We start from the raw sequence: 22,115 nt of genomic DNA on the forward strand, positions 1-22,115 counted from the left end.
TGCCTTCAGTTTGGTCCTGCTGCCTCAAGCGTAACATTGAGGCCCAGACCAGGCTACGTGCCCAAAGTTCCCACCACTCCTTTCAGAGATAAGGTGGTGAGCTTGCAAGCGCTGCCCCCGGAGGACGCAGACCCAACCATGGCTTTGTTGTGCCCCGTACGCGCACTGCGACTCTACGTGGTTCGCACGCAAAGCCTCAGGACCTCAGACCAGCTCTTTGTTTGTTATGGTGGCCAGCAGAAAGGGAAAGCTGTCACTAAGCAGAGGATGTCTCATTGGATAGTTGATACTATCGCCCTGGCTTATAATCTTCAGGGTATTCCTTGCCCCTTTAATTTGAGAGCGCACTCCACACGGAGTGTTGCCTCATCTTGGGCTTTAGCTCGTGGTTCCTCGCTAACAGACATCTGTAGAGCTGCTGGTTGGGCGACACCTAATACGTTCACTAGATTTTTCAGTGTTCGTATCGAGCCTGTATCCTCTCGTGTTCTTTCCTCACCAGGGGGAGCACGGAGAGCAGTCTCGCAGGTCGGCTTGCAGCCTCCAGCTGATGCTTCATAACTGTGTCAGTATGGAAGGCCTTCAGAACAAAAATGCGTAATGGTTTGAATTGTTCTTCCTCCGCTGCCCTGGCAGCCTTTGTTGCGGAGCATTGGCTGTCAGCCTTTCACTAGCTGTATCCTCGCGAACCTACGTGTCTGGCTCGGGCTCCACATTGTGTCCCACCGGGTTCCATTGTGAGTATTTTTCCGTGGGGTTAATCCTACTAGCCCACGTTTCCCTTAGCAGAGCACTGCTTTGCTTACACAGCCACGGCTGTCTTATTTCCTCAACTACGGTTGACTTTCGCCCACCATTAGCCCTTAAGACGGGTGGTGGCTTCCGCAGCGTTCCTATCCCGCTCAGGTAGGGCGCTTCCCAGTCGCTGGCACTTCTGTGGGGTTAAAGGAACATCTAGTGCCCGGCCTTCTGCCTTAAAACCTACCTCCTCCTCCTTAAGTGGAACCGGAGGGCTTTTACGCAGTCACTGGAAGAGGTCAGCCCCTAGTGGCGTTTTGATAGGGATTCCCAATTCGTCGGTCACGACGTGACGTCGTAGTGACCGACTGAAAGGGAACGTCTCGGTTACGGATGTAACCCTCGTTCCCTGAAGGAGGGAACGGAGACGTCACGTCCCGTCGCCACAGGTGCTGCCACCTGCTGTTACGGCCGGTCACACTTTCCGGCTTTCTCAGCGAATAAGAAGCTAATTTCCCTATTTGCACCTGCTGCTTATATACGCACCTGGCGGGGCGGCGCCAGCATTATGCAAATATCTCAATGCCAAGTTCATTGGCGTTTTAGTAGTATTCGAAGCAGATTGGTCTCTCTAAGCGAGTTCCCAATTCGTCGGTCACGACGTGACGTCTCCGTTCCCTCCTTCAGGGAACGAGGGTTACATCCGTAACCGAGACGTTTTATAGCATTAATAAATAACACGTTCTAGAAGTGTTTATTGTGTCAACTCTCACTCTTTTCTACCTGCTATTAATTGGGTTTAGTGCTTAAATGGAATTCGAGTTGCTATTGCTATACATATTTAAAGGCATGCAAAGATGGGTGGTATTTGTAATTATACACTGCAAAAAAATGATTTTCAAGAAAAAAAAATCTTGTCTTGTTTTTAGTAAAAATATCTAAACATTCTTAAAATAAGATGTTTTTTCTTGATTAGCAAAATGACCCAAGAAAATAAGTCTAGTTTTTAGACCAAAATTTTAAATTTAAGTGATTTTGTGCATAAAACAAGCAAAAAAAAATCTTGCATTTAGTGTTTAAGAAAAATTTTCAAGACATTTTTGCTTACCCCATTGGCAGATTGTTTTTGCTTGTTTTATGCACAAAATCACTTAAATTTGATATTTTTGGTCTAAAAACTAGACTTATTTTCTTGGGTCGTTTTGTTCATCAAGAAGAAGCATCTTAATTTAAGAATTTTTAGATATTTTACTGAAAACAAGTCAAAAATACTAAGAACATTTTTTCTTAAATCATTTTTTGCAGTGTATGTAGTGTGGGCCGGTTTGGGCCAAAATGCCAGGGCCGAATTTTTATCCCAGTCCAGCCCTGGGTCCAGGGTCACATATGTTGCGTTGTGTGCTTATGGTGTGTTTTCTTTTACATATGTAAAGAATTTCATTGTAATCATTGACTTAACATGCTGCTATTTTCTACAGTATGGTGCTTTGGCACCGTTCGGTTGAGCTGGTGTTGCAGGGACTGTTACATGTGTGCAGTCGACATTGTTGAGGGTTTTATGCTGAGTATTTTTGTGTTATTGACCGGCCTACACTATGCCTATTTTTGATGCGCCGTTATTCAATATTTTTCCCATCCTGCTGTACTGTTTTTTCATCTGATCTTTTGTCCCCACCACTTTTTCACACAAACTGACGCCCCTGGGTGTGCATAAGACTGACATGACACCTTTATAATCATGGCATGCCACGTGTCATGAACATGAAGAAGATTTTATGCACATTTATAATAACTGCAATTAAGTGTCATTCACTCAATTATGTCATTTTTAATGCAAAGATGACATTGTTTGAAATATCTTTGTTATGACAACTTGACATAAGCCAGTAAAACACAACTTGTTATAAATTTGTCATAAAAACTTAAAAAACTACCAAGCGTTGTGGGTTAACACATTACATTAAACTGACATTTAAATGTCATAAAGTGTTAATACTATGTCAAATTTTATTAATACTCGGTCAAATAAACATTATGAACTGAAGAATATTCATGATGATGTTATAAAACTATTTAACACTTAATTCAATTCAATTCAATTTTATTTATATAGCGCTTTTCACAATTGTTAATTGTTGCAAAGCAGCTTTACATGAGTAGATGTAGAGGAGAACACTGAAAATCAATAGATAGTATAAGAAGTAGAATATAACGGCTAAGGATAAAAAACTGTGTAAGCGTGCATATTAATAATGTAACGTATACAGTAAAGTGCTAAGTTAAGCCAAAGTTGGCTGACTCTCCCTGGGACAAAAAAAACCCCTAGGAGAAAACCCGGTGGGAAAAACTCCTAGAAGGACAAAAAACCCTAAGGAGAAATTAATATTTATATTTATAATATATAGACACGGTAGGGATAGGAAGCGTGTAAGCGGATTAAACTGGTTCAGCCGGTGGCCGTTGGTCACGCATCGGTTGGGCGTCACGTTGAAGGAAAGCCAGTAGATCAGTGGTGCGATGACCTTCACAGCAACAGGAACTGGGTCTGTTTGTCTCATTGTCCTCAGGGTCGAGGACGAGACAGGGAGACAAAAACAGAATTCTATTAGCGTAGGGGCCGTTCGCATGTAATGCAAGTGTCATACATTATAGTGGTTTAATTCAGCTCGGTTCCAGACAGGCTAACTATTGCGGCAAGAGTAAATTACCCATATGAGGTATGTGAGTGCTTTGTTCTAGACAAAATAACTACTGCGGGAAAAAGTACATTTATTGGACATTCTATGTGAATGCTTTGTTAAAGAAGAATGTCTTAAGTTTAGATTTAAATTGTTCGACTGTGTCTGATACTCGAACATTATTTGGTAAATCATTCCAGAGCTTAGGGGCTAAGTAGGAAAAGGATCTACCACCTTTAGACACTTTTGATATTCTAGGAATAATTAAGTAACCCGAATTTTGTGATCGCAGTTTACGTGGTGGAATGTATTCTGATAGTAGTTCTTTAATATACGAGGGCGCTAGGCCATTTAAGGCTTTGTAGGTGATTAGTAATATTTTAAATTGTATGCGATATTTAACTGGTAGCCAGTGTAAAGATGCCAGAATTGGACTAATGTGGTCATACTTTTTAGATCGAGTAAGCACTCTTGCGGCGGCGTTTTGAACCAGCTGTAGCTTGTTTACCTGATTTGCATGGCATCCCCAGAGTAATGAGTTACAATAGTCTATTCTAGAGGTCATAAAAGCATGGATAAGCTTTTCTGCATCTGATGCAGACAGCATATGGCGTATTTTTGAGATATTTCTAAGATGGAAGAATGCTGTGCGGCAGACGTTGGAGATATGACTATTGAAAGATAGATTGCTGTCAAACATTACGCCTAAATTCTTAACCGTGGAAGATGGCACCACCGTGCAGCCATCTATGGGCAACTTGTAATCTGACATATTATGTTTGGAGCGATTTGGTTCAATAATAAGTATCTCTGTCTTATTGGAGTTTAGCATAAGAAAGTTATGTGCCATCCAGTCCCTAATATCACTAATGCAGTCTGTTAGCTTAGCAAACTGGTGGGTTTCGCTAGGATGTGACGAGATGTAAAGCTGGGTATCATCCGCATAGCAGTGAAAACTTATGTTATGTTTCCTGATAATGTCTCCTAGAGGTAACATATATAACGAGAATAGGATAGGGCCTAGAACTGATCCCTGAGGTACGCCGTATTTAACGGGGGAGTGATAGGACTCTTCCTCATTTACATAAACAAAGTGATATCGATTGGTTAGATACGATCTAAACCAGGCTAACGCCTGACCACTGATGCCAACATAGTTTTCTAGTCTATTGAGTAGGATTCTGTGATCTATTGTGTCAAAAGCTGCACTAAGGTCTAGTAATATAAGGATTGAGATTTCACCACGATCGGATGTTAATAGGAGGTCATTTGTAACTCTAAGCAGCGCTCTTTCTGTGCTATGGTGGGGCCTGAATCCTGATTGGAACTTTTCATATGTATTATTATTCGCTATGAATGTGCGTAGCTGGCTTGCCACTACTTTTTCTAATATTTTAGAAAGAAATGGTAGATTTGAGATTGGTCTAAAGTTATTAAGATCTCCCTGGTCAAGGTTTGGTTTTTTAATGAGCGGTCTAATAACTGCTAGTTTGAAAGCTGTTGGAACGTATCCTAATTCTAGTATGAGTTAAAGATATTTAGTACCGTGTTGGACACTACATGAAATACCTCTTTTAGTAATTTTGTGGGAATGGGGTCTAATATACAGGACGATGATTTAGATGACGTTACTAATTTAGAGAGCTCTTCTATTGTAGTAGGTTTAAATGACTCAAGATGTTCGTATGATAATCTAGTGGTCAATGTACTATTGGGTAGAGTGGTGGCTGCTTGCGTAGTTTCTATGTTTTCCCTAATAGAAATAATTTTGTTAGTAAAGAAGTTCATGAAGTCGTTACTATTGTGTTGGAATTTACTATTGGTTTCTGTTTGTTCTTTGTTTCTAGTCAGTTTCGCAACTGTGCTAAAGAGGAAACGAGGGTTGTTATGATTTTCTTTAATAAGCGTACTGAGATAGGTAGATCTGGCGGTTTTAATAGCCTGTCTGTAGTGTTGAACACTCTCTTTCCATGCTGAACGCCATACCTCTAACTTTGTGTTTCGGTAGTTTCTTTCCATTTTTCTAGCTACTTTTTTAAGGGCTGCAGTATGATGGTCATACCATGGAGCTGGCGTTTTTTCTTTGATTCTCTTTTTCGTATGGGAGCAACGGCATCCATCGTGCTAGAGCAAACGTTGTTCAGGTTTTCTATTATAATATCCAGATCTTCACGGTTATCTGCTACATGTTTCATTTGAGACAGGTCTGGAAGAGTGCTAATAAAGCTATCTTTAGTGGTGGAAATTATTGTTCTGGCTAATCTGTAGCATGTTGTAGACTGAACGGTCCTATCTAGAAGTATTGTGTATGACACAAGGCAATGGTCTGAAACGGCATCGCTCTGGGGTGATATTTCGATGTCATTAATATTGAGTCCGAGTGACAGAATTAAGTCTAATGTGTGCTTACGAGTATGCGTGGGTCCAGACACGTTTTGTTTAATACCGAGAGAATTTAGAACATCCATAAACGCACGTCCTAATTCATCTTTTGAGTTATCCACATGGATGTTAAAATCACCAACGATAAGAGCTTTGTCTACAGTGACTGTAAGCTCAGATAGGAAGTCTGCTATTTCTTTAAAGAGCACCTATTATGGGATACACGTTTTTAAACATCCTTTTGTGTGTAAGTGTGCATTAGTACATGCTAACGATATTCAAAAAGTACATACCTCAAAGAAAACGATGACGCGAGTTATCGTCTCTAACGTTTGAGGACTACAAAAAACACTCGGATTGTAGGCAACAGTTTACTTCCTGGGATTAGTGACGTAGATAAGACCAACATTATCATAGTTCAGCCCTCTCTGCTTTGCTTGGGTACGCCCTCAAAGACGGGGGTGGGGAGCGCCGAGTCAGAAGAGAGCTAAAATGGCGGAGGTTGTGAGTCCCTGCTTTGACTCTGTTTGCAAACTCTTGTTTCATTGTTTAAGCGATTAAATCTCTCGAGTAGAAGCTGTCTCTTTAGATGCGAGGGAAAAATAGCACTTTATGGACTTCCACAGAGGACATCATGTTTAATACGGTTCCGGAAAAATCCAGTCAGAAGTTGTTCACGGAGTTTTCACAATAACTGCTTCTCATGAACCGAAGCTGGATTTGCGCGACGTCTCCTCTTGAAAGTTGGATTACTGTGCACTTCTGGATCACAGGCTGTAAGTATTCACGTTTATTATTTGCCTTTTACTGTACGTTACGTAACCGGTAACCGGAGATTAACATAATGTGCGTGTAGAGCTAAGCTTGCAAGCTAATTGTCTTGTGTTATAATACTGTATTTCATAAACAACGTACCATATTTACACACGTGTATGTTGAATTATGCAGACTATCGTTTTTTTTATCGATGTTGGTTTAGACATGTTTACAAACTTGCTAAGTTGCTAAGCTAAATACAAATACAAATGCCAGCTAAACTGTTACCAGTAAAATTTGTTCTCATGATCAAACTCAAGAAACTCTAAGTACAGATGATTTGTTTAAAGTTATATGTATTTTACTGTTGTTTTTACTTGAAGCTTTCTTAGATTTTGAAACGAAGTAAACACATAGGGCCCTATCTTGCACCCAGCGCAATTGACTTTGTCAGTGACGCATGTATCATTCGTATTTTGTAGCTAAGTCCCAAGTTAGGAGTTAGGACTGATATGGCGGCACGCATGCAGACAGGTGCTGCTGTCACCGTTTGCTCAAACAATGCTGCTAACTACACAAAACCCTTGTTTTTATATAAAACTGGTTCACGCCATTTCATACCATCAAGGCAATGTGTTACAATTACTAAACAATTGTTTATAGCAAGTTTAGTCTTTGTGCTACTCTTACTTTCTGTGCGATGTTGTTGTGCCGGTTCAGCTGAGCTTGGAAAATCTCAGCGCGGCATCAGACCAAATGCATCGAGCCAATATGCTATTTACGAAGCCCTGCTAAACAAAGGCCAAGCTACCCTACCAAACCATACAGGTATTCGAAGGAAAACAAAATTAAGACGGCCCTACCAGGATGTCTTTCTGCTGTTGACGATCCTTCTCTTGGCCGGAGATGTAGAGTCTAACCCCGGTCCGTATGGATTCGGTGTTGGTGACGTCGGCTTCCCCGACGTGCATGGCGGTTGCCTGGGTCCTAACCTGGATTACGGGGGGGACAATACCACCAATTGGAGTTTGAATGTAAGAGGAGGCCGAGGATCGTGCGGGTACTCGTTGATGTCGTCGATGGACGTCATGATGCAGTCTTCCCTGGATGCGCTGGATCCACGTGTGGCCTCCGGTTTGGATTCCTCCGGTTTGGATCCCACCTCACACGAAAAAACCCGTGAGGAATATCTCGGAATTCCGACGCATGTAAGCGGAGAGCTTCCATCGCTCATGCCACCGACACTGGGGATTTCTACACCGGTAAAGCGGCTTGTTTGTGATAGACGAAAACTTACTGATCTTAATCCAGCCATTAGAAAACACCGTAAGTTTACATTTTTCCAGACATTAAACCATGCAAAACTAATGTGGGACCCACGCTCTAAACCAGGAGGATTATTAGGCGGACATATTAATATCCGTAGTATGGTCTCAAAGAGCGATCAAATGGAACATTTACTAAATAATTCTAATCTGGATTTTCTTGGTGTCTCAGAAACGTGGTTAAATACATCTTCTCCAGAGGCAGCGGTTAATGTATCTGGATATAATGTTTTTAGAAAGGACAGAGACAAGGGGCGAGGGGGAGGCGTATTAATCTATGTGAAAGATACGATTAAATGTAATTTGATTGAATGGTCACCGGTATTAGATATTGAATGCCTTGGGTTGAATGTTTGGTTATCCCCTGAAATGTTGTTTATTTTAATTTGTCTGTATCGTCCTCCTTCATCTACCATTGCCTTTTATGATAATTTATATAATTTGTTAAAACAATGTCAAGAAAGAAAAGAACTAATTTTAATATAAACTGGGAAAATAACTCTGATAGGAAAAAACTTAAAGACCTTACAGATAAATTTAATCTTACCCAGTTAGTTTGTGGTCCTACCCGGATCACTCACTCAACTCAGACGCAAATTGATTTAATGTTTACTAACAGACCGGAAAGGATAATAAAATCATATAATTTACTAACAGGTTTATCCGACCATAATATAACAATTCTGGTAAGGAAACTAACCAAAAAACGATTTAAGAATACAATTACAGGGAAAAAATATCATCTGAATATACCTAAAAATGATATGGACAAATTTAAATCTGCTTTAAATGAAATAAATTGGACAGACCTTTTTGCTTTTGAAGATATGGAGAACAGCTGTAATATGTTTTTAAGCACTATTAATAATATAATATCTTCATATACTAAAAGAATGACATACAGACCAAGACGGAAAAATGTCCCACCATGGCTTAACGAGGCTATTTGGAAACAGATGAGGGACAGGGACTACTCACTAAAGATTGCACTTAAGTCAGGACTCAGATGTGATTGGTATAGCTATATATCTCTTAGAAATAGAGTAGTAGGGAACATAAGGAAAGCCAAAGCAGATTTTTATATAAAAGTCATTGATGATGCAAGGGGAGATGGGAAAGTAATATGGAACAATCTTAACAAATTAATTGGGAAAAATACTCCGCACTATGTACAGGACCTTGAGCTGAAATTAAATGGAATTATAACTAGAGAGGATAATATTATAGCAAATACTTTTAACAATTTTTTTATTCAATCAGTTGAGGAATTGGCGCAGAATTGTATTTCTAGTAATATAGTGAGCATTCCTATTGATATTGACAAACCTGTTTTTAGAATTAAACAAATTAGTGAACTTGAAGTAGAGAACACTATAAATTCATTAAGAAGTTCAAAAGCTAAAGATGCCTATGGTTTTGATTCTGTATTTTTTAAAACTCATAAACAGTTTTTAATTAAACCTCTTACACACCTAATCAATTTATCTATTACACAAGGTACTTTTCCAAGTTCCTGGAAAACAGCTGTGGTAACCCCCATTTTTAAGGGCGGTGATAAAACACTGGTGGAGAATTATAGGCCCATCAGTATACTACCCCTAATATCCAAGGTAGCGGAGAAATGGGTGGCAAAACAGCTGATTACTCATATTAGTAAAGGCGATACACCATTACACCCAATGCAGTTTGGCTTTCGAAGTAATCACTCCACAGAAACAGCCAATTGCTTTTTTATTGAGAATATTAAAATGAATTTAGATAAAGGAGGCGTGGTAGGTGCAATATTTTTAGATTTTAAAAAAGCTTTTGACACCGTCGATCATGACGTTCTTTTATCAAAACTTTCTTATTTTAATTTTTCAGGGAATGCATTAAAATGGATGACATCATATTTAACTGACAGAAAACAATGTACACGTATTAAGAATACCCAATCTACTTATCTAAATTGTAAAATAGGTGTTCCTCAAGGATCTATTCTGGGACCTCTTCTGTTTACTCTTTATATAAATGACCTGCCCACTGTTTGTCCATCTGTACATTTACAAATGTATGCAGATGACACAGTCCTCTATGTACATGCAAAAAACAAACAACAAGCTGCACACAAACTAACTGAGGCTATGAGCAAGGTATCTATTTGGTTATCTAATTCACACTTGCACCTGAATTTAAGTAAAACAGTATGTATGTATTTTACAAAACAAATCACAGTGTTTCCTGATCCTGAGGTAACTATCAAACAAGAGATGGTTAGAGTGGTATCTGATTTTAAATATCTGGGAATTATCCTAGACTCACAACTTTCATTAAAAAAGCATATAAAAAAGGTTGCAAATACGGTTAAGTTTAACTTGGCAAATTTTAAGCATATAAGACCATATTTACCGATGAGGGCGGCAAAGCTCTTTTTGCACACAATGATTATTCCACATTTTTCTTACTGCTTAACTAGTTGGTCGCAAGCCAATAAAACAACATTGAAACCATTGGAGTCACTTTATAAACAAGCATTAAAGACGTTAGACCGTAAGGGTAATAGCTATCATCATTGTAATATCATTAAAAAACACAATATGTTTAGCTTTGTAGATTTTAGACACTTTACCGACGCCTGTCTTGTTTTTAAGGTACTCCATGGGCTTGCTCCACCACCTCTGTGCCAGTTTATAAAACAAAAAGATAAAGTTAATAGAATAACTAGAGCAACCACTAGAGGGGACTGTTTGGTTCAATTTAGAAAAAGTAGTTTTGGAAACACAGCCTTTTCTGTCAGAGCCACAAGTTTTTGGAATAGTCTGCCTAATAAATTAAGGGAGTGTAACAGTCTCTCCACTTTTAAAAATCATTTGAAATCTTGGTTTCATGACAATTACAATTGTAATCATACATCTAGTAACTAAGTCTGTGACGGTATATATATATATATTATCTTTTTTTTTTTTTGTATGTGTGTGTATTTAGACTTTACTTACTTATATTGGAATTGTATTGGAATTAATTGAATGGAGGGTTATGTGAGGTAAGCAATACTATCTGTTGAGTGCTGGTGGATCTATTATATTGCTATTGTATTTATTATATTTGTACTGTATTTTTATCGCTTTTGTATTTTAGGGTGCCTGTTAAGATCTGGCTAGGGACTACAGATGGAAACTAGCACATGTAGCTAACTCTGGCTTGTTTACAGCAATTAATTTTGTCTGTTGATCAATGAGCATTGTCCCTATCAAAATAAATAAAAAAAAAAAAAAACAATATTTTGCGCCGGCGCACAGCGGGGTTTTTCCCTCCACAGATGCACGTCAGCAAACTAGGGAATGAACTTGCGCTCCCTGGGCGGTTCAGCGCAAAAAGGAGGCGTGTTGCGGCGCAAACCATCCCTGATGCTATTTTGCAGTTTCAAAAAACAATTGCGCTACTAACAAAAAAAAACTAGTCTAAAGTCAGTGGCGCGTTGCGCGTGGTTCATTATGCTATTTTAAGGGCGCATGCTTGACCATAATGTATAGCGTGCACAACGCGCATACACTTTGCTTATCTAATCTACACAGATGCAACAGTTATTTTTGCAAATCATAAATTGTTACACTTAAAAATATTACTACACGAGATAAGGGGAATCATAGTGGTGAGCATTGTGGTGATAGTTTTTATTTATTCTCATGCAAATAACGATTAAAATATTTTCATAACTTTGTTGTGTGGCTGTATTACGTTTATTTTATGTAAATAATAGTTAAAATGTTTTCATAAGAAAGCTTAATGTATATGAACTTGATTTATAAGAGTACTTTGGGGTTGGACCTTGCTTGCGTTTCTTGGGTCCGATTTCAAAGCCTCCAAACCCTTTCAGCGGTGAGGGTGGACGCAGCGATGTCCTCTGCTGGCGTCAAGTCCTGAGGCAGATCCACCTCCCGTTACACGGCGTGCCCGATTTATGCTGGCAAGCGTGGGATTCCCCCGTACAAGGACGTCGGTCTCCTCGGCTGTGAACCGCTCCTGGCGTGCGCCTGGTAAATCCGTCATAATAATAGCAACCCGCCATGGAACTTGCGCCCTTGCGTTTAAAGGGAATGTTGGCTAGCGTTCCGATTGGTTTATTTGACGTTACGCCCAAACCACACCTATGAATAATGAACCTACTTCAGACCAACCCCTTATTGATTTGCGCCCGGCGCAAGAGTTATTTCTCACGCCGGGAAAATAGCAACAGCGCCCAAGATCCGCCCACAAACTCACTTGCGCGTTGCGCTTCGCACTTGCGTTTCAGATCGTTAAAATAGAGCCCATAATGTGTGTTGCTAATGTTGGGCCATGTAATGTAATACATTTACGTTTTAATGAATAGTCTAACGATTTATAGTCGTTGTACTCTATTGTTATAATATGTCTTTTTGACTGAATACATGTTTGTTTTATTTGTCTATATCCTAGATTCGCAGCTGGACACATCCTTCTACACTGTATGCAAACATGCAACATCATTACACACAGTACAAGGAGTTAGACTGGCATATGAGGAGCAAAGGTGTGTAACACATATGATGTATTTAGCTAGTGAAACCACTACCAGTCTTAGATGTATAAAGTTTTTTTTCTCTGCATAATAATAGGAACCCAGGCAGTAGCATCGTTTCACAATGTTTCCATCACCATCATCAGTGGATGCCTTTGCCGTCCGTAGCCTGAGATTTCAGATTTGCATCAAAATTTTTGTTGATCTTCTCATTTATTGGAATGCTGTGCAGGTATTTAAGTATTTTAGTAACTTTGTTAAATAAAGTAGTATTTACTTTTACAATAAATTAATTGCTTGTTTATATTTTACAGGTATTTGTACCTTGCAGCCATCCATTACAATGTCACCAAGCCGTAACAAAAGCAGGAGAGGGAACGTACAAGGCTATGTTTCCAAAACACACAAGTGACATACTGTAAGCAGTAATGTTTTATTTCAAATACATTCATAATTAAAAACTTAATGTATGAAGCAGGGAAATAAATGATCAAAACAAAAGATTTATTGACTGCAATATTTCTACAGTTATGTGGATGATGTGATCAGGCTTGTGTTTGATGAGGTATTTGAAGATAAGCTGAAGGAAGCCCTGATTCCAATGGACCTGGCATCAGAGTTTGAGAGACCTTCAAAGGAGGACGTGATTGCATGCCATCTTCAGTGCAGGGGTCGTCAAAAGCCAAAATTGTGACCGATCTGATCAGGAAGCTCCAAGCGTATCTGGAGAACAACACACGACAGGATGATAACCTTATAGTGTCGTCTTAAATAGCACCAGCTGACAAAGCTTTGATATGCCATTTATCTGAATAGATAGCTGTAAGAAATGAATTGAACAATTTTTTAAACAAGAGCACAATATGGTTACTAAAGTATGTTTATTTGTATATTGTTTAACATTTAAATATATATTTGTAATAAATAAAAAAAACTTTTGACTGACTATTATATTTTCTTTAAAGTTACATCTTTTGTTCTTTTGGGTACTTTGTTACTATAATGATACTTTAGTGTTATTGGTTTAAAAATGTAATAAAACTTACTCTAGTCCTGCACCTCAAAGGCTTATAGTCGGTACAATAAATGTTCTGTGTGTAGGGATTTAGACAATTTGTGCAAAACCTGGATGATGAATCACGCAGGTAAGAGGCCCTGGAACTTGTTGCATTCTCCTTAAAACCTAATAAGTAAAAACATAGCACTTATAAGTAAGCAGTCTTTCATAAAAAAGTTTACCATAGTGAAATAATATAGACCATTCATTTCAATTAATACTTTCTTTGTGCTACGTTTGGTGTTTCCATATAGTTTGCACAGTGATATAGTATGTAAGCAGTCTTTTATAATAAAGTTTACTATAGTAAAATAATGTTAACAAATGAAATAGTTTTATAATCATTTCAACAAATACTTTCTATGTGCTACATTTGGTGTTTCCATATAGTTTGCACAGTAATATAGTATGTAAACAGGCTTTTATAATAAAGTTTACTATAGTAAAATAATGTTAATAAGTGAAATAGTTTTATAATCATTTCAAAAAATACTTTCTATGTGCTACATTTGGTGTTTCCATATAGTTTGCAAAGTAATGTAGTACGTTATAATTACCTTTTGGATGTCTTTGCAACACATTTTCGTCTTCGTTTAGCATTCTGGCAGAGCTAAGGACACCTAAAAAAGTTAAATCCAATCGCGTTCATTGACGGAGATCGTTTATATCGTAACGGCCGTCTGAACTCTCTGGATCGAGCTTGAAGTGGTAAGGCAGTACAGACACCATCGTTTATAGAGAAATATAGCGCTTGTTTACGTTGCCTGTGACTCTCAGTCAGAACCGGAAAACCCACGCGTAGTCAGGGGCGTAACCTTTCAAACACACGCCGAACCCAGTTGACCAATAACAGTTGAGTAGTCATCTGACCAATCCGAATACACTACACATTTTGGGAGGCGGAGACAGGAACTAAATCCGAGCGTTTTCCAGACATGCAGAAATCGGTGAGGTATGTAAGCAATTTATAAGACTCACAGTGCATTAGTTCTAGTTTTAATAACATGTATGTACTATGGGATATTACAATAACGTGCTAACATGCTAATTTATTAGCATAATTGGTGCTCTTTAAGAAAATCTGTGTGGTGGCCCGGAGGCCTATATATGTTAGCTAAAATGAACGAAAGCTGTTTGTTGTTACGATCAGTTATTTCCATATTTAACAGTATTATTTCAAACGAATTAAATTTAAGTTCGGATTTATGGTTTACTTTAAATATTTTGTTGTATATTGTAGCTACACCCCTCCCCCTTTTAAACGAGGAACGTGTTTATAATAATAGTCTTGTGGGGTGGATTCGTTTAAACTGATGTAATCGTCTGCTTTAAGCCAGGTCTCTGTTATACAGAGTGCATCTAAGTTTTGGTCAGTAATTATTTCATTGATAATAGGTTCTTTATTGGTAAGCGATCTAATGTTAAGAAGGCCGAATTTTAACATTTGAGTTTCATCTTTTAATGTATTGTGTTCCAATTTTATGTTAATTAAGATTTGTACGAGACGAGGTAAACGGTGCTCTGTATTTATTTGTTCGAGGAACAGACACAGTCGAGATGTGTTGGTACTCTGGTAAAAAAAGGCTCTATGTGCTGGGATATATGTGATCTTGACATGTCAAGGCAGCTAACAGACTGATGGGTAAGCCGATCTGTCTGTTTCCTGACCTGTAGTAAAATTATATGGAAATTTACATGAAATATATGTAGATATGTGTTCTATATATTGTGGAACACATTTTAAATATATGCAAAATTAGATGGGAAATAATGTGAAATATATTGTTAATACATGTTCCCATATATGCACATATATGTACAAATCTAGTGCTGCATGTATGTTTACTATATGGAAATATACATTAAATATATGTAGATATGTGTTCGATATATTGTGGAATACATTTTAAATATATGCAAAATTAGATGGGAAATATGAGAAATATTTGTGCATATATTGGAAACATGTATTAACACTATATGTACAGATATAGTGACACATGTATGTTTACTATATGTTAGATTATATTTCAAATATATGTATAACTATATGGAAATATATACGTAGATATGTGTTTGATATATTGTGGATTACATTTTTGTAGTAGTAGTAGTAGTACTTTATTGTTCAGCCAAAGCTGAAAATTGATCTTTGGTCTCGCCATACAATCACACAACAATTAACAATACACAACATTCACAGTAATAAAATTGATATAAATATATACATACAATACTCAAAAACATACATTAAAATATATATTTCCTAACCCTTATTTAAAAGACTTATTGCATTTGGTACGAAGGTTTGTTTATATATTGCTTTAGTTGCTTTTGGTGTTCTGTAACGACGACGTGATGGTAATAATTCAAAAACATGATTCAAGGGGTGTGTTGTGTCTCTTGTTATACTCAAAGCTTTTCTCTGGACAGCAATTTCATAAAGCTGAGCAACTGACTTTTGCTTTAATCCTATAATTTTTCCGGCTACTCTTGTAATTCTTTCTAATTTAACTTTATTTGCAGAAGTAACTCGTCCGAACCACACAGTTATGTTATACCCTAAAACACTCTCAATTAAACCAGTGTAAACTCTTTGCAACACAGTTTTGCTCACACAAAATTCTTTTAGTTTCCTTACCAAGAATAGCCTTTGATTTGCTTTCTTACAAATAAGAGCCACATTATCAGAAAAATTCAATTTACAATCAATCATGATTCCTAAATACTTAAAAGTCTTGTCTTCACAATTTCAACATTTTGATCACATAACATTATTCCTGTTAAAGGTTCTGGATGAATTAAAATCAACTCCTTTGTTTTACTTACATTTATCAATAAAGAACTTTCTTCACACCATTTTTGTAGTTTCAAAACCTGTTCGTCATACTCAAAATGTGCACGGTCTTTCCATAAAAGTGCCACAAGTGCCATATCATCTGCATATTTATATAGTTTATAATTCTCATGCTGCATTCTTATACCACTTGTATAAACAGAAAATAATAGAGGTGATAGGACGCATCCTTGGGGTGCCCTTGTGATTAAATAGATAAGATCTGATTTGAACCCCCTAGCACAAAGTCGCTGTGGTCGATTTGTTAAAAAATTCTTTATCCTTTTAATTATTCCCCCATTCACACCTAGGATCAGGAGACGTTCCAAAAGTAAATGTATCTGCATAGTATTAAAAGCAGAGGTGTAATCAATAAAAAGAACACGCACATACGCCTTTGCTTGTTGTAAATGGCTAGCAATAGTATCAACCATAGTGAGCGTTGCGTCCTCTGTTCCTCTTTGCGATTTATATGCAAATTGCAGTACATCTAATTGTTCTGATATATATGGTTTTAGATGATAACTGACTACTCTTTCCATGCATTTAGCTAGTATTGAGGTTAACGCCACAGGACGAAAGTCCTTTAGCTCTTTTGCTCTCGTTTTTTTCGGTAGGGGTCGTATAAATGATAACTTCCATGTATTTAGTACCATTTATAAGTCTAATAAAACCTGAAATAACTTTGTTAGTGGGTCGGTTAATTAATTTACACATATCTTCAGAACTCTGCCCTTAAGGCCATCTGGACCTGGGGCTTTATCAGGCTTAATACATTGAAGGGACCTTCTAATTTGGTCCCCTGTCAACCAAATAGGTGGCCCCACTGGGATCTTATCACTTATTTCTTACATCATTATTACCTAACCCCGTCCCTATAATAATATCATTATTAAAATTTCTTGATTCACGCCCCCATCATCTTATTCAAGCCTTGCCAAGCACTCCTAACATCTTGATTCGCTAACTGATCCTCTACTTTATTTTTGAAATCATATTTGGCTTTCTGTATCATAGATCTCAGTTCCTTCCTTTTAATTTTAAACCCCTCATAATTATTTTCACGAAATGCCCAGGGCCCGGTTCCCCAAAACGTTTTTATCGCTAAGTAGTTCTTAACCTATTCCTTAACCTCTCTCTTAACTCTATGGCACGATTTCCAAAACGTTCGTACCCTAAGTATATCTTCTGTAAGTCACACTTTCGTAAGGTTGGTCTGGACCATTCGTAAGCTCTCTCTTAGCAATGTTTGAGCGCAAAACGCTATCGCCGCAGTCTTTAGAAATCAGCGCAGCGCAGCGCAGTGCAGTGCAAGTCAAACTATGGTATGCTGACAATGATTTTATGTTATGGACATTTTTAAGACTTGTAATAAAATATGTTTGCAATGGATACAGGACTATTTATGCAGTTGACTTTATTTGGTATCAGAACTAATGAATCAAAGACGGCGCCGGTGTTTGTTCCTCATTAAAGTCTGTTCCCTCTATGTTTATAGCGTTTTCATCACGTTACATTTATAATTTATTTAGAAAGATTAAAGATTTCAATTGGTTATACTAAAAAGCAATAATATCATGTATTCTATTATACAATTTATTAAATATTTCATATGTGACAGTTTTATGTCTTTTAACATAGCCTGTCTTTTTCTTTTCTTTTCTTTTTTTCTCTACTGTTTGTTTTAAAACTGTTATGTTTCCAAACATAATAAATATATATTATACATATAATATGATTCATACTGTAAAAATAAATGACTTACAATCAAGAACAGTCAAGATACATTACATAAATGCACACATGTACATCTCAGTAGCCATTAAAACTTTCAATGTATATAAATAATAAACGTATAATGTGATAAAAATGCTATAAAAACACTACACTAAAGGGAAACATAGGGGAAACAGACTTCCACACAACACCGGCCGCGTAACTGTTAAGTCCATGCCAATTTATTTATTCGTCAACCCTAAAACCTTTTGACATTTTGCCTGACGAGGCTAAATAAAAAAATCGCCTTCCAAGACAACTCATTATGGAGCTGCTAGATCTTCTCAGACCATATTCTCTACCTAGGTTGCTTTTTATTGAAAACATTAATGGTAAGCAATAGCCTACCGCATTAATCAGAAATACTGCAATCAATTCTGATTGTTAAGTACCTTAACAGTCGTATAAAAGTGTATTACATATTTTTTTAAAGTCAAAACCCATGTCAAGAAGCCGCACAAGTGGCACAACGGGATAAGGAGGGTGGATAAAGAGCGAGGAATACCCGGTTCGTCTACCCGTATTACTGACAATTTGATCATTTAATTAATAGTCTATATTTTACGGATAACTTAAACTATGTTAAAATAAATGTGACTGGAATAATTTGAGTAATGTTCCATTTGTATATAACGTGTTGTCTTTCTTAACGTCGTAATGCACCTTCGCGTGAAGTGGAAAATCGATCCCTGAGTGATCGATTGCAAATAATTCAGCACCTTCACTTGGGACAGCGCCATTGTACGTTGTTCTTAGAGGCAGCGTGTTAAGAAGCTTCTTAAGAGACACTTCGGGGAACACACTTAGGAACATCAACAACTTTGGTAAGATATATCTTTTTGAGTCTTCTTAGCACGCTAAGAGTGAACGTTATCGGGGAACCGGGCCCTGGACCATTCGTAAGCTCTCTCTTAGCGTTGTTTGAGCGCAAAACGCTATCGCCGCAGTCTTTAGAAATCAGCGCAGCGCAGTACAAGTCAAACTATGGTATGCTGACAATGATTTTATGTTATGGACATTTTTAAGACTTATAATAAAATATGTTTGCAATGGATATAGGACTATTTATGCAGTTGACTTTATTTGGTATCAGAACTAATGAATCAAAGACGGCGCCGGTGTTTGTTCCTCATTGAAGTCTGTTCCCTCTATGTTTATAGCATTTTCATCACGTTACATTTATAATTTATTTAGAAAGATTAAAGATTTCGATTGGTTATACTAAAAAGCAATAATATCATGTATTCTATTATACAATTTATTAAATATTTCATATTTGACCGTTTTATGTCTTTTAACATATAGCCTGTTTTTTTCTTTTCTGTAAAAGAAAATACTGTAAAAATAATTGACTTACAATCAAGAACAGTCAAGATACATTACATAAATGCACACATATACATCTCAGTAGCCATTAAAACTTTCAATGTATATAAAGAATAAACGTATCATGTGATAAAAATGCTATAAAAACACTACACTAAAGGGAAACATAACAGACTTCCACACAACACCCGCCGCGTAACTGTTTAATCCATGCCAATTTTTTTATTCGTCAACCCTTAAACCTTTTGACATTTTGCCTGACGGGGCTAAATAAAAAAACCGCCTTCCAAGACAACTCATTATGGAGCTGCTAGATCTTCTCAGACCATATTCTCTATATAACTAGGTTGCTTTTTATTGAAAACATTAATGGTAAGCAATACCACATTAAACAGAAGTACTGCAGCTGCTTGCCAATCAATTCTGATTGTTAAGTACCTTAACATTCGTATAAAAGTGTATTACATATTTTTTTAAAGTCAAAACCCATGTCAAGAAGCGGCACAAGTGGCACAACGGGATAAGGAGGGTGGATAAATAGCGAGGGATACCCTGTTCGTCTACCCGTATTACTGACAATTTGATCATTTAATTAATAGTCTATATTTTACGGATAACTTAAACTAGGTTAAAATAAATGTGTCTGGAATAATTTGAGTAATGTTCCATTTGTATATAACGTGTTGTCTTTCTTAACGTCGTAATGCACCTTCGCGTGAAGTGGAAAATCGATCCCTGAGTGATCGATCGCAAATAATTCAGCACCTTCACTTGGGACAGCGCCATTGTACGTCGAACTTAGAGGCAGCGTGTTAAAGGAATACTTCACCGATTTAGCATTCAGCTTTGTATCAGTAGAAACCTGACAATATTTTTGAATGACCGTGTTTCCCACCCTCATGTTCCTGTGAGAGGAGAGATATCTGTATTCTGGTTGTGCAAAAAATTATGCCGATGACGCAAAATTACGATTTTTGCGTCATTGGAAGAGATTTTGGCCAGAGGCAAAGACTACAGCCAGTATTAGGAGCTACTTCCGCATGTTTTCTCCCCGCCCATAGGGGTTGGACTGCGAGTCCATTCGGAAAAGCCCGAATCAAAACGAGAGTCAGCCATCTTTAATCTTCGCTAAGCTAAGCTAGCCTGATCTTGCTTTGTGGAGAAAGCCGAGTAAACAAACCACGATGGCAGAGTGTAGTGTTGAAAACGAGATGGTAGAAGGGGATTTTGATGATCTGTTGCTCGAATCTGATGTTCGCGGTTACCTGTACGAGCCGCAATACAACGAGAAACAGTTACGGATGATCGAGGAACAAGAGGCTGCCACAGCAGCTGCTTTAGCCGAGGTGGTGCGAGACGAAGAGCCCAGCCAGACTCGAGTTGGCGCGGTAGGTGAATTTATTACTTTGAGCAAAACCATGGTTTTCTTAATAAAAAGTTAAAACTCATATTGGTTGTGGTTTGTTTTATAGTCCTTATTGTTGCTACATTAGAGTAACGTTATTTGCCTAGAGAAAGAGTGACTGCAATTTGAGGAAAGCATTCTTGCAATTTCTTTTTAAAGTTTAGGTTTTAATTGTGTAACACATATAATATTTGGCTTTATTTTGAACCCAATTGAATTCCAACAAGGGAAATAATCCAGGTAGATTTTGTAAAGTAAGTAATGACAGCTAAATTACAGTGACAGTAATCATTCCACCTCCACAAGTCTATAATGTATAACTTTGATGTACAAAAGACTACAGGGTTAGATGAAGAAATGTAGTTTTTTATTATTCACAAAAGAACAATTATGTTACCAGTGAAAAGCACACATTAAAATAAACAAGAACAAAATTTACATCTAAAAATGTATTGCACAATTTATAAAACCAAAAATGATGTGTGTATATATATATATATATATATATATATACTAGGGGTGACCCCGAATAGTCGAAGATTCGATGCATCGATAGGAGAAGCCTGATTCGACTACCAATCTCACAGTCGAATCGTCGCAGATGTGTTATAAAATGAGGATCATTCAATTTTGGCCGTATATGGGTGCACACATTATCTGATTTTACATATAACATCTTTCTCACAATATATTAATATACTGCATATTATGATAATGCTGCAAATAATATGTGAAGTAGCAGCTTTCAATAAATATTTTTAAAATGCGTTTATAAATCCAAGAACCCCTGTGTCCGGGCTTCACGTACATAAGAGGTTTCTATGTTAATAAACCATTGCCTCTTTGTTTCCACATTTAAAAGACAAAGCTGGCAAATTATATTATGCCTTATGTTCTTTAAATAATTTCTATATTTTATTTTATTTATAAATCACTTTGGGTTATCTGATTTAACTATTTGGCTTGTGTTTTGTTTCCGTGCACTTGAGGCATTTTGCATATTTGTCCTGCACTTTGTTACTTCTGACCTTATTTTATTTAAAAATTGTATTTATTATAAACGTAAATTCTGATCTAATTTAAGTATGTACATTTTGGATAGCTTTTCGTTGTATGGATGTTGCGCTGTTGCGTGCTGGATATGCTTGGGCATGTAATTTAGCCGAACTGGCTAGGTGTTCTGCGTCTCATATTTAGGAGTTCATCAAACTAAACATTAAAAAACGAATGTTTTTCGACGAGTATAAGTTTTTAAAATGTATTTAAAACAAAGGTGTTATCTTGTCAAAAGTTAAACAACAAAACAGGTAAGCCGTT

General features: G+C 37.2%; 1 long non-coding RNA gene across 1 annotated transcript in view; it reads left to right on the forward strand.

Annotated features, from left to right (window-relative positions):
- Positions 1-12,586, forward strand: part of LOC135760864 (uncharacterized) — a 271,903-nt gene extending 259,317 nt beyond the window's left edge. Inside the window, exons 2-3 of the long non-coding RNA XR_010537624.2 lie at positions 12,317-12,410; positions 12,496-12,586. This is a non-coding gene — a long non-coding RNA (uncharacterized lncRNA). The remainder of the gene's footprint in view (positions 1-12,316; positions 12,411-12,495) is intronic.
- The last annotated feature ends 9,529 nt before the right edge of the window (positions 12,587-22,115 follow it).

Source organism: Paramisgurnus dabryanus, chromosome 16 (genome assembly GCF_030506205.2).
Source record: "Paramisgurnus dabryanus chromosome 16, PD_genome_1.1, whole genome shotgun sequence".
NCBI lineage: Eukaryota > Metazoa > Chordata > Actinopteri > Cypriniformes > Cobitidae > Paramisgurnus > Paramisgurnus dabryanus.